We start from the raw sequence: 11,572 nt of genomic DNA, 5'->3' as shown, positions 1-11,572 counted from the left end.
AGTCCCAGCTACAAAAACTTTCCGAACTACATTGACCTGATTCCCTTTTAGCCAGGGATATGTAGGAAACCTTTGAAGCGAAGGTCCGGTCAAATCTCTTAAAAAAATGCTTCGCACGGAGTACTCGAACGGGCAAAAATCGCTCGTATCCGCTCACTTTATCTTTGCACGAAAACTCTTTGTGTTTTCGGACAAAGAGGGCAGCTGTGAGCACGTGATTTTTGCCCTATATGAGAATTACTCCCAAAAAATTCAAAATAAAACAATTTTCCTTTGTGTGCACTTTTTGAATTTTCGTGACATTTTTGGATAAATATTTGTATTTTTGTCTGTGCATGTTTATTTGTTAAATTAATAAAAAATACAAAATATGTCGTATTTGCACTTAGGATTTAATTCCACAATTAGAAGTAATTAAGTTTGTTTTACAAGAAAGAAAAAAATCGTAAAAATAATGTACGTTGCATTTTTAGCATTTAATGTCCAAATTGTGTGATTTTATCGTAATTATTATTTAATTGTGTGTTAATTATTATTGGGAGTTAATTTACGCTTTTATAAAATAATTTAGTTCTATATGATAATTTAAGGATTTTTAGAATTTACTTTCAGTTTAAGAAAAATAAAAGAAGAAAAGAGAGCAAAAAATAGAAGAAAATCGGAATTGGGTCTCCTCTTCAATTCTAAATTTAGGCCCAAAACACCTATGACCCAGTCCATTTCAAACCGGGTCGACCCAGTCCATAACCCAAAAAACACAACACCTCTATCTTCCCATTTTTCACAAAACCAAACCCTAAACCAAAAGAAAACTACCCGCCCCCCTCTCTCCATCTTCTCCAAAACTAAGATCCACCAAACGACCTCCCATGGCTGCCCCGTCGCTTCATCTTCCCCGTCGTCCCCTTCATCCTCCGTCAACACACACACACACAAAACACAGCCACCCTCATCCCCACGACGTCCCCTTTGCTGACTGTTGCTGCTTCGTCCACAACACGGCCATGGCCGACTTTTGCTTGCTTCGCCCAAGTTTCTGCTTCATCGACACAGGCAGCCATGTCTGCCATTACTTCGTCTTCGCATCGTCGTCGACCACAACACAACCACCCTGCAGCAGCCAACGCCTCGCGTCCAAACAATCACCATCTCCATCTCCGAGCAGCCATGGACGACCACCAAAGCTCCCATGTCCGTCGAGCATGCTCAGCAGTAGCAGCTCCTACTGCTTCACCGTTGCTGCTGCCTTCTGCTTCGTTTTTCAAACGACACCAAACGACCATCTTCTTCGATGGTCCGTTCGTATTTGTCTTCGGCGTCAAGTTATTTTGGTGCGATAATTGTTTCCGGGCAGATTTGTTTTCGTTCGAGTTCGTCGTCGTTCCGATCCGGTTAGTTGGTTTAACCAATTCGTGTTTATCGTTTTCTTTTCTTATCTTTCTTCAGTTTGTTTCATTCATTTTTCTTGTTTATTTTTAGGTAGAAATTGATTAGTTTAATTATAATGTTTAGATTTAAGTTGAAGATTCAATTAATTATTTTTCAGTTTGTTTTTATTAATTTTAAGGGATTTAGTTTTAATGTAGAGTGTTAGTTTAATCGTTTGAATCTGTTCTTTGTTGTTTAATTTAGATTTAATTCGTGTTCATTTTTTGTTTGAAGTTCGTTTTAATCCAGTGATTTAATGTGAGTTTGTGTTTTGGTTTGTAATTTTTTGATTTAGTTTGAATCATGCATCTTTGTTGTAATATTGTTGAATTTAATTTGAAGATCAATTGATTATTTGAGTTTAGTGATTTGAATCTGTTTATTTATTTTGTTTAAGTTTAATTTGAATTTGAGATCATGCTTTGAATATATTTGTTTGTTATTGTTGTTGAATCTGAAAATAGGTTTGTTGTTTAAAAATATTGTTCAGTCAAAATAATTCTAGTTGTTTTCTTTGTTGTTCATCATATAGTTTGAGTTTGTTCATAAAATCTGATTAGGAATTGGTTATAGCTGCTATATTTTGGTTAGAATTGATTAGGTGAATTGGTTATAGCTGACGGGGTAGATTGGTAAATTGCAGTATTTTCAGGGTTAAAATGGTAATTTCAGTAAGGTCAGAGGGGTATTTTTGGAATTAAAATTCTGAACAATTATTTATTTTGAGTGCTCTGTCCATTAAGATTCAATAATATTTTAATAATATTAAAATAGTACATGGTGGGGGACAAGACATAATGTAGTGGGGAATAACAATTGTTTAATGTAGGCATGTGGGACAAGATATAATGGGGGAGGGGATAATATATTTGTTTAATGTAGTGGGGAAAAAAATATTAGGTAGTGGGATTAAAAGGGGGATGAGTGGAAGATAGTGGGTTTTAATTTTTAAAAAATGTTGAAAGATGGTAATAAATAGGGGGGACTTGGACAGAAAAAAAAAAAAAGAGAAGGAGAGCTGAATATTGAAGAGAGAGAAAAATTTCGAAAATATTAAGACTTCCAAAAATACAAAGAAAAATATTCTGGAAATTCAAAAGAAGAGTAGTATACACCTGATATACAATTTAAATATTCTGATATACGGATTCAGAAATTAAGGGTTGAACATTAATTAGTCTTTCAAATCTGAAAAGATTCCCTTGGCTTCTGTCCGTTGATTGTTGTCGGTGTTTCTGGATTTTTATCTTGATTTTAAAATCTGTCACTGGTTTTTCGTTGCTGGTTGTTACTGGTTGCTGGGTGTTGCTGTTGTTGTATGCTACTGAATTTCTGCTGATCTCCCTTTTCTTTTGCTTCCAATATCAGGTACACAACTGACACACTGGTTACTGTAAACTGAAACATGAAGCATGAATATGAAATGAAGAGTTGTAGTTCTGAATTTCTCTTAATTATATTCTGAATTTTATTTGTATATATAAATTATTTAGTTTACTCTAATCAGAATCATGTAGATGTTTAATATATATAGTGGAACATCTGACGATAGCTTAGCGGACGAACTATCCAGGTATTGCCTAAAAAATAAATAAATGGTGTAGTAACTCTGTCTAATTAATTCGTTATTGTTGGATGATTATCATGTCTCAAAAAGTATGTTAGCTGGTTTAGACTATTCTTAAACATCCAACACTTAGTTCATTAAACGAATAGACCAATTCGAAACTTATAGGAATATTGTTTAGCTAAATAATATTGGTTAATTTCAGCATGTAAATGGTCTAGGATTAAAATTAGATTTCCAAGTTTTTTTTAATTTGACAAACTGTGAACATACCTAGTATAATGTAATTAGGTAGTAACATGTGAATGATATGGCCCATGTCCAGTTTTGTGCCATACACGTCGGGCCTGGGCCCGTATTGGCAACGGACTGTCCTGCTTGCATCATTTTTAGATTTTATGAATCATATTCGAAACCCAACTATAACAACTCAAGCATGTAAATAAATTAAGATCTTTTCTCTTTCATTTTGTAGAGACAAATTTAATAGAGAAAAATGTAGACATTTTAGGATTGTCCTTTTAAAATAAATGAGATGAGCCTCGCCAATAAAACACACCAATTGCGGGGCCCTCAATAAATGTTTAATTGAATACTTAGATTTCGAGATGGGCTGTTTAGAAAATTTCACGGCCTTCTCCAAAGTAATAAAGCGTTAGATTCTTTAGGCACGATTTTAATAATACTACATCCCTAAACTCGGGTGCGCATTTATGCGACCCAAATCCAAATCTCAACAGAGTCAAAACGTGTCAACAACCATGGGTGCATTGATTGCGATGTGGTTCGAAACGCATTTTCACGACGTTGCAATTCTAAATAATAATAATAATAAAAGCGGTTTAAAGTTGATAAAAGCACATAAATTATAATATGTATTATATCAGATAATCAAGCCGAATATAACAGTTGAGCGACCGTGCTAGAACCACAGAACTCGGGAATGCCTAACACCTTCTCCCGGGTTAACAGAATTCCTTATCTGGATTTCTGGTTCACGGACTATAATACAGAGTCATTCTTTTCCTCGATTCGGGATTAAAATTGGTGACTTGGGACACCCTAAATCTCCCAAGTGGCGACTCTGAAATAAATAAACAAATCCCGTTTCGATTGTCCTTTAATTGGAAAAAACTCCCTTCTGTAACCCTTTGCGGGCGGCGCGGGCGAAAAAGGAGGTGTGACAACAACGGCATGGCAAAAATATCGTGCAAATAATAACAACCGCACGACAGAAACCTCGTGAAACAATAAAACATAGCACGGCAGAAACCTCAGGCAACAATAACAACCGCACGATAGAAACCTCGTGCAACAACCAAACAATCACCTCAACAATGATCACAGAAACCAAAACATAACAACTGACAAAATGGCATTTCAGTAAAGAATCCCACAGCTAAATAATGAATATAGAATCATGAAAAGCAAGTAATTCAACTAAGCATGTAGTTCAAGTTGCAAATAAGAGATAAGACAAATAGACATGTGAAATTAGGCTAAATATGATGACTATGCATGCTAAAGTAACTCAGTTAAGGCATAGAAAGGAAACTACTTGGGAAAAAACAAAATTTTAACATTTATCCCGTGTACGCACTTGTCACCTCGCGTACACGACCCTCATATATCACAAATTGTCACACAGTACCAAATTCTAAGGGGGATTTCCCCCACACAAGGTTAGACAAGTCACTTACCTCAAACCAAGCTTAGTCAATCAATAAGAAGGCATTTCCCTCGATTCTCCGATTCCGAATGGCTCAGATCTAGCCAGAAATTAATTACATACTATAAATAAAACTATAGAAAACTAATCTAAATAATGAAATTATGGTTGCAGATAATTGGAAAATCATCCCAAAAAGTCAATCCGGGCTCGCGTCTCGGAACCCGACAGTCCAATCATATAAGAATTATCCAAAGTCGAACCCATTTAGCCTTTCAAAACTCAAAAATTCGGTTTTGAAGATTTTTTACACCTTTCCCCCCAATTTTTCAACTCAAATCCTTAATTAAATGAAGAAATCGAAGATAGATTAGTGGAATAAAATAAAAAAACGAGTCAAGAATCCTTACCTAAACGTTTTCTCTGAAAATCCCTCAAAATCTCGCCTCAATCCGAGCTCTCAAAGTCCCTAAATGAATTGTGGAACAAACCCTCTAAAAATCCTATTTTCTACCCAGTTATGTCGCAACTGCGACTTTACTGCCGTACCTGCGGAAAATCCATCGCAGTTGCGGATTCCACTTACTCAGGCAAGCTCCGCTTCTGCGGACAATCTTCGCACCTGCGAATATGCTCCTGCGGGAGTCTTCTCCGCTTCTGCAAAGGACGACCAAACAGCCTCCTCCGCATCTGCGACCACTTCTCCGCACCTGCGGGCGCGCAGATGTGGTCCTCCCCTTGCACCTGCAATCCCAGCTGGGCTAAGCCATCCTCTCACCTGCTATCACCACCTCACTTCGGTGAGCCCTCATATGCAGTCTATCCCTTCCGCAGGTGCAATGACACCAGAATAGCCCAACTTCAGCAGTCTTAAAAATCCAAACTATGTTCTGATCACGATCCGAATCGCACCCGAGGCCCCCGGGACCTCAACCAAATATACCAAAAAGTTCTAAATTATCATACGAACTTAGTCGAGCCCTCAAATTACATTAAATAGCGCTAAAACCACGAATTGTGCATCAAGTCAAGCCTAATGAACTTTTGAACTTCTAACTTCTACATTCGATGCCTAACCCTATCAAATCAAGTCCGATTGACCTAAAATTTTGTACACAAGTAATAATTGACATTACTGTTTCAACTTCCGGAATCGAAATCTGACCCTGATATCAAAAAATTCGCTCCCGGTCAAACCTCTCAAAATTCCACCAATTTCCAACTTTCGCCAATTAACGCCGAAATTACCTATGGACCTCCAAATCAACATCCAGACACGCTCCTGAGACCAAAATTACCATACAGATCTACTAATACCGTCAAAACTCTATTCCGGAGTCATCTTCATACAAGTCAAACTACGGTCAACTCCTACGACTTAAACTTCCAATTTAGGGGCTATGTGTTACATTCCACTCTGAAACTCTCCCGAACTCGACACTAAGAACCCCGGCAAGTTACGTAGCCACAAAATGAAACGGAGGGAGCAATAAATAAGGGATCAGGGCTAATACTCTCAAAACGACTAGGCGGGTCGTTACAATCTTTAACGTTTTTTTGCATCGAACCCATTTTATTTTTAAAGTCATGAGTTCATGTTGCTTATGTAATACAATATTAATAAATTTTTACAGGTAAATTTATGTTCCTTATCAAAAGTACTGGATTCAGTTGAACCCGATGTGGATAGATTGCATCCGCCTCTGAGCCCATCCAGCTGCACCCAGACTTTGTCCATTCGTATTAAACATGGGGCATAGGACTGCTAGATTTCCACTTGTTCTATTTTGATGGCTGTGTAATTAATTGTACCTACATGAAATTAAAGTTGCATGCAGTTTTAGATATTGCAATTCTACCTTATACTATTTAAAGGTTGACTTATAAGTTATTATCCTCTATGGCTATTTAAGGTCTAGCTACCTACTCCAAATTAGAAGAAGAACCAGAAGAAAAAAAGGAGATTAGATTGTCCTCATCTTTAGAGAAAAAAATTTATTTTTAGGTACACAAGATGTTCTCATTTTCTTTTTTGACTTTAAACATTTGGTATAGAACACTCACTGATTTTAATAATTCAAATTCACATCAAGTAAATACACTAATAAAAGTAGAACGCTCTCTAATAATTAAGAAGTTATCCATTTTCAGCCTATGTTCACGTACTAACTTAATTGATGAAGCAATGAAAATCCAGAACACAAAGGGAATAGCAAAAGTACACTTGGTTCAAGTCGAAGGGAACCTTGAAGCAACAATAATGCTTGCATTAGGGTAGGTTGCGTACACACCTCTTGAGGTGCGATCTTTTCCCGAACCCTGCATGAATGTGAGATGTTTCGTGCACCGGGTTGCCCTTTACTAGGTACAAATCCCTCACCCTTGGGAAGAACTCTTGCTTGCCGGCTTCTTGTACGCTCAAAATAATTCCAACTCGTTCGACATTTACCATTAAGCAAATGCCAATTATCAACGGATTAAAGATTATTCGTACTAATCTGTCAAATTATCGTGTACTGAATTTTCATTTTTTTTTTTTGGGTGTACATTTAAAAACTACTATTAGTAGTACTTAAGAAGCTACATAAGGATCGTAGAAGCAGACAAGTTTAACTTTTATACTGACATGTAAACGAGTTTCTACTTATAGGTAAGAGCTTATAACAAGTGAAATTAGTAACCTCCAAGAAAAGAATTTATTTGATAACCTAGTAAAAATGATAATTTGTTATCCAAAGGCACATGTATGTGAAGGAGCATGATGCACATAAACTCATGCTCTTTTTCTTTTATTATATAACAATGTTATATTTCTCAAAGGTTATTTAAATATCGATGTGGGCATCCAAGTTCAAAGAGTTTCATGGTGCTATGCATATTTATAAGTGAAGTTAGGGGTTCAAATCTCAAGTCTATCTTGTTGTTTTTTCCTTTCCCTTTCTAGCATTGAGCTCAAAGTTTTAAATCTCACGTTTGTGGACAAGTCTAGTATCCCCTCTTATATTTTAATTAAGTATTCTTTTTTTCTTTTCTTTTTTAAATTTGGTTTATTCATTTATAATCTCTAAATCTAACACATTGTAATCTTAACAGGAAAAATTCAATTTTGAACTCATAATTTCAAAATAGTAATGAGCTCATAGTAAGAACTTAAAGGTTGAACTCGTCAAATATAAATCCTAAATTCAACCTATTCATAGTGGTGCAACCCATCTTCTTGAAATCCTAAATTGGTCTCTATGTTGCTATCCCAAGTTAAACTACATTCCTACTTGCATTGTCGGTATATATATAACTTAAATCCGCAAGTAATATGAATAACCAGGTATATATAGCGCGTTAAATATACTAATGGTGTGATCTTTACACAGAATAAGTTAAACCAGAAACAGAAAACACACAAAGTGAAGTATAATCATAACCGAGTCAAAGATACTCTAGTGTTCGGTTGATGCTATTAAGAACGTCGCAGTCCAGCCTAAACAAGAAAACCCGAGAATTCTGCTAATCGACAGAAAGCGATAAAACTAATTTCAAGGATCTGATAATAGTCCATACTAGAAGTTAACGTAGAACACGAGGAATATGTAACACTTAAGTTGCGACGTAGCCACTAGATTCTTGGCATTTCTCTGCTATGTAAAAGAGCGTATGATCATAATCTACTAAGGAAAATGACGCAATCAGTAACTTTATAATTCTCATTTGTATCTTATTAGATACCTGCACTCTATAGACGGTCACGTCAGATCCAAGTTTATTCTCAATTATGTACTACTACTAGTTCAGTTGCCTTGTTCTCCAGCAATCTCTCATTTGATTTTTTGTGTCAATTTCTTACTACTCCTTTTGGACGTGACTAACGAGATGTTTGTACAGCTTACAAAAAATAAATGCATATAAATATTGAGTAGTTAATACGTCTGCATGGCAATGGCAGAAAAGATGGCACCTCAAATTAAACAAGAAAAGAAGGATGAATATGAGAAGAGAGATAAGAGTAAGGACTATACTCTGCCATTTCACAGATTACTGAGCAGAGCAGATGCACTGGATTGGACACTAATGGCTTTCGGCACGTTGGGAGCCATAGCGCATGGCCTTGCCCAACCTGTCATCTATAAACTGCTCGGCAATGCCCTTGACGCATTTGGAAACAACATCAATGACACTGCCGCCATGGTCAAAGCCCTCAAAAAGGTATGTCCTGATCATAGACGGATCCAGAATTTTAATTTTATGAGTTCAAGAATCGGGTTTCAACCACTGAACACTATAAAGACTTGAGTAGATGATGGAAAATACTGTATCTGTTATTGAATACCTCAATGAGTTTAAATACAAGTTATAGTAACCATCTTTGTAGAGTTCTATGTAAACCTAATAATTGATGAATCCTATCTAAATCAAAGGGATAGCTCTAAATGTCTAACTATAATATCATCTTATTCTAAAAGATAAATGCAATCTAATCTAAAGAGATAAATACTAAAAACAAACTGATCAAGAACTGGTGATCCAATATGCCCCCCTCAAGCTAGGCTATGTGTCACTAAGCCTAACCTGAACAAATTGCGTTCAAAGGCTGGTTTGGCCAGTGCTTTCGTGAGCATATCAGCTAGTTGGTCAGCAGAATGAACATGAACAACTCGAACCACCTTCTGTTCAACATTGTTGCGTACAAAATGAAAGTCCACCTCAATATGTTTCATGCGACTATGAAGGCCCGGATTCTCGCTTAGATAAGTGACACCAATGTTGTCACAGTAGATAGTAGGGGTATCTCCAACAGGGAGTCGCATCTCAAGTAGTAGGTTTCTGACCCACAGTAGTTCGGCGAGTGCATTGGCAACGACTCTATATTCAGCTTCAGTTGATGAGCGAGCTACAGTCTTTGGCTTTTTGGAGGACCAACTGATAGGATTGCTATTAAGAAACAAAATATAACCGGATGTGGAGGATCTATCAGTGAGATCTCCAGCCCAGTCCGCATCAGAGTACATACGCAAGTTGAAATCAAAATTCGGGGATACACGTAGGCCAAACTTGATCGTACCAAGAAGGTACCTAAGAGCTCGCTTCACAACTTTCCAATGAAGATCAGATGGTGATTGCATAAATTGGGATAATTTGTTGATTGCATAGGAAATGCCCGGCTTTGTAAACGAAAGATATTGAAGTCTGCCCAAGACTCGACGATAGCAAGTCGCATCAGTTAACGGAGCCCCATCATTGAGTTTGAGCAACTCAGAAGCACTCATCGGTGTGTTTGCGCTCTTACAATCAACCATCAACTCATCATTCAGAATTTCATTGATATAAGTGGCTTGCGAGAGAATAATGTCATCAGCGTTTCGAACCACCTCAACACCAAGAAAATAATTGAGATTTCCCAAATCTTTAATGGAGAAGCGAGAGGCAAGAGAGGCTATAACTTCATTGACGGTGATGGAGTTGCTGCCAGTTACTATTATGTCGTCAACATATACCAAAATAAACATGAAACCAACATTACTATTTCTGATGAATAATGAGTTGTCAGATTCTGCCTTAGAAAATCCCATGTGGGCAAGATGGCCTTTGAGCACATTATACCAAGCCCGAGGAGCTTGCTTCAAGTCATAGATTGCCTTGCACAACTTACAAATATGAGTTGGATTATCAACACAAGTAAATCCTGGAGGTTGTGTCATGTACACTTCTTCTTCAAGGTCACCTTGAAGAAAAACATTATTGACGTCGAGTTGACGAAGGGGCCAGTGAAACCGAAGGGCAACAACAAGTATGATTCGCACAATAGTGGATTTAAAAACCGGACTGAAAGTCGAGTGAAAGTCAATGCCCGACCTCTAAGTGAGTCCTTTCGCAACTAGTCTCGCCTTGTAACGATCAACTGACCCGTCTGCTTTCCTTTTAATCCTGAAAAGCCACTTACGTGAAACAACATTCTTAGAGGGGTCATATGGAACTAGTTCCCAAGTATTGTTTTTCAGTAAAGCATCAAATTCTGAATTCATGGCTTTCCTCCACTCAGGGTGCTTTTGGGCTTGTTTGAAGGTGTGTGGTACAAGGGATGGTTCTGAGTAGGCTAGGTAATCAAAAATATGTTTTGGTTTCTGGATGTTGTTCTGCGAGCGGGTGACTATATGAGTTGGAGGGGTAGGTACATGTGGTGGAGCAGGGGGAGGTGCCATTGAAGTAGTGGATTTGGGGTATGGGGAACGACGATTGTAGACTATCAGAGATGGAGTGGGTGATTTTATAGGGGGATTGGAGGCTTGGGGTCTCATAGAAGGCTTAGGGGATGGGTTTAGGCAGTAGGGATATTGGGGAATTGGAGTTGGAGGAGGAGTAGTACACATACCTGGAGTAGAGCTCTGTGAAGGAGGGGAATCCGCATCTTCCGCTGGTATTGCGCCGGATATGGTGGACTGAGCCGTGTTTAGTGGAGAGAGGGGAGGAGGTATCGTTTGGGGCTCGGACTCAGAGATTACGTGGGGGCGGGTGTTTTGGGGGGGGGGGGCAAATCAGAAAGAGGGGAAAGGTTGGGGGTGGATCTGGGTAAATCAACAGTAGTTGTATTTTTCCAATCTAACTTAGTGGGTCTAATAGTAGTATTAGAGAATACACTTTTGAAAGGAAAATTATTTTCAAGAAATTGCACATCTCTTGATAAATAAATTTTAGAAGAAATAGGATCAAAGCACTGGTGACAATGATGGGACAAAGAGAACCCGAGATATACACATGGTTTAGACTTAGGTTCAAGTTTGTTTTTAGAGTACGGTTTAAGCCAGGGATAACATAATCATCCAAAAGTCCTTAGAGAGGCATAGTCAGGTGACTTGCCAAATAATTTTTCAAACGGGGAAGAGTTATTCAAGAGTGACGTGGGTAGACGATTAATC

This window comes from Nicotiana sylvestris, chromosome 3 (assembly GCF_000393655.2).
Source record: "Nicotiana sylvestris chromosome 3, ASM39365v2, whole genome shotgun sequence".
NCBI lineage: Eukaryota > Viridiplantae > Streptophyta > Magnoliopsida > Solanales > Solanaceae > Nicotiana > Nicotiana sylvestris.
This window is presented reverse-complemented; position numbering follows the sequence as displayed.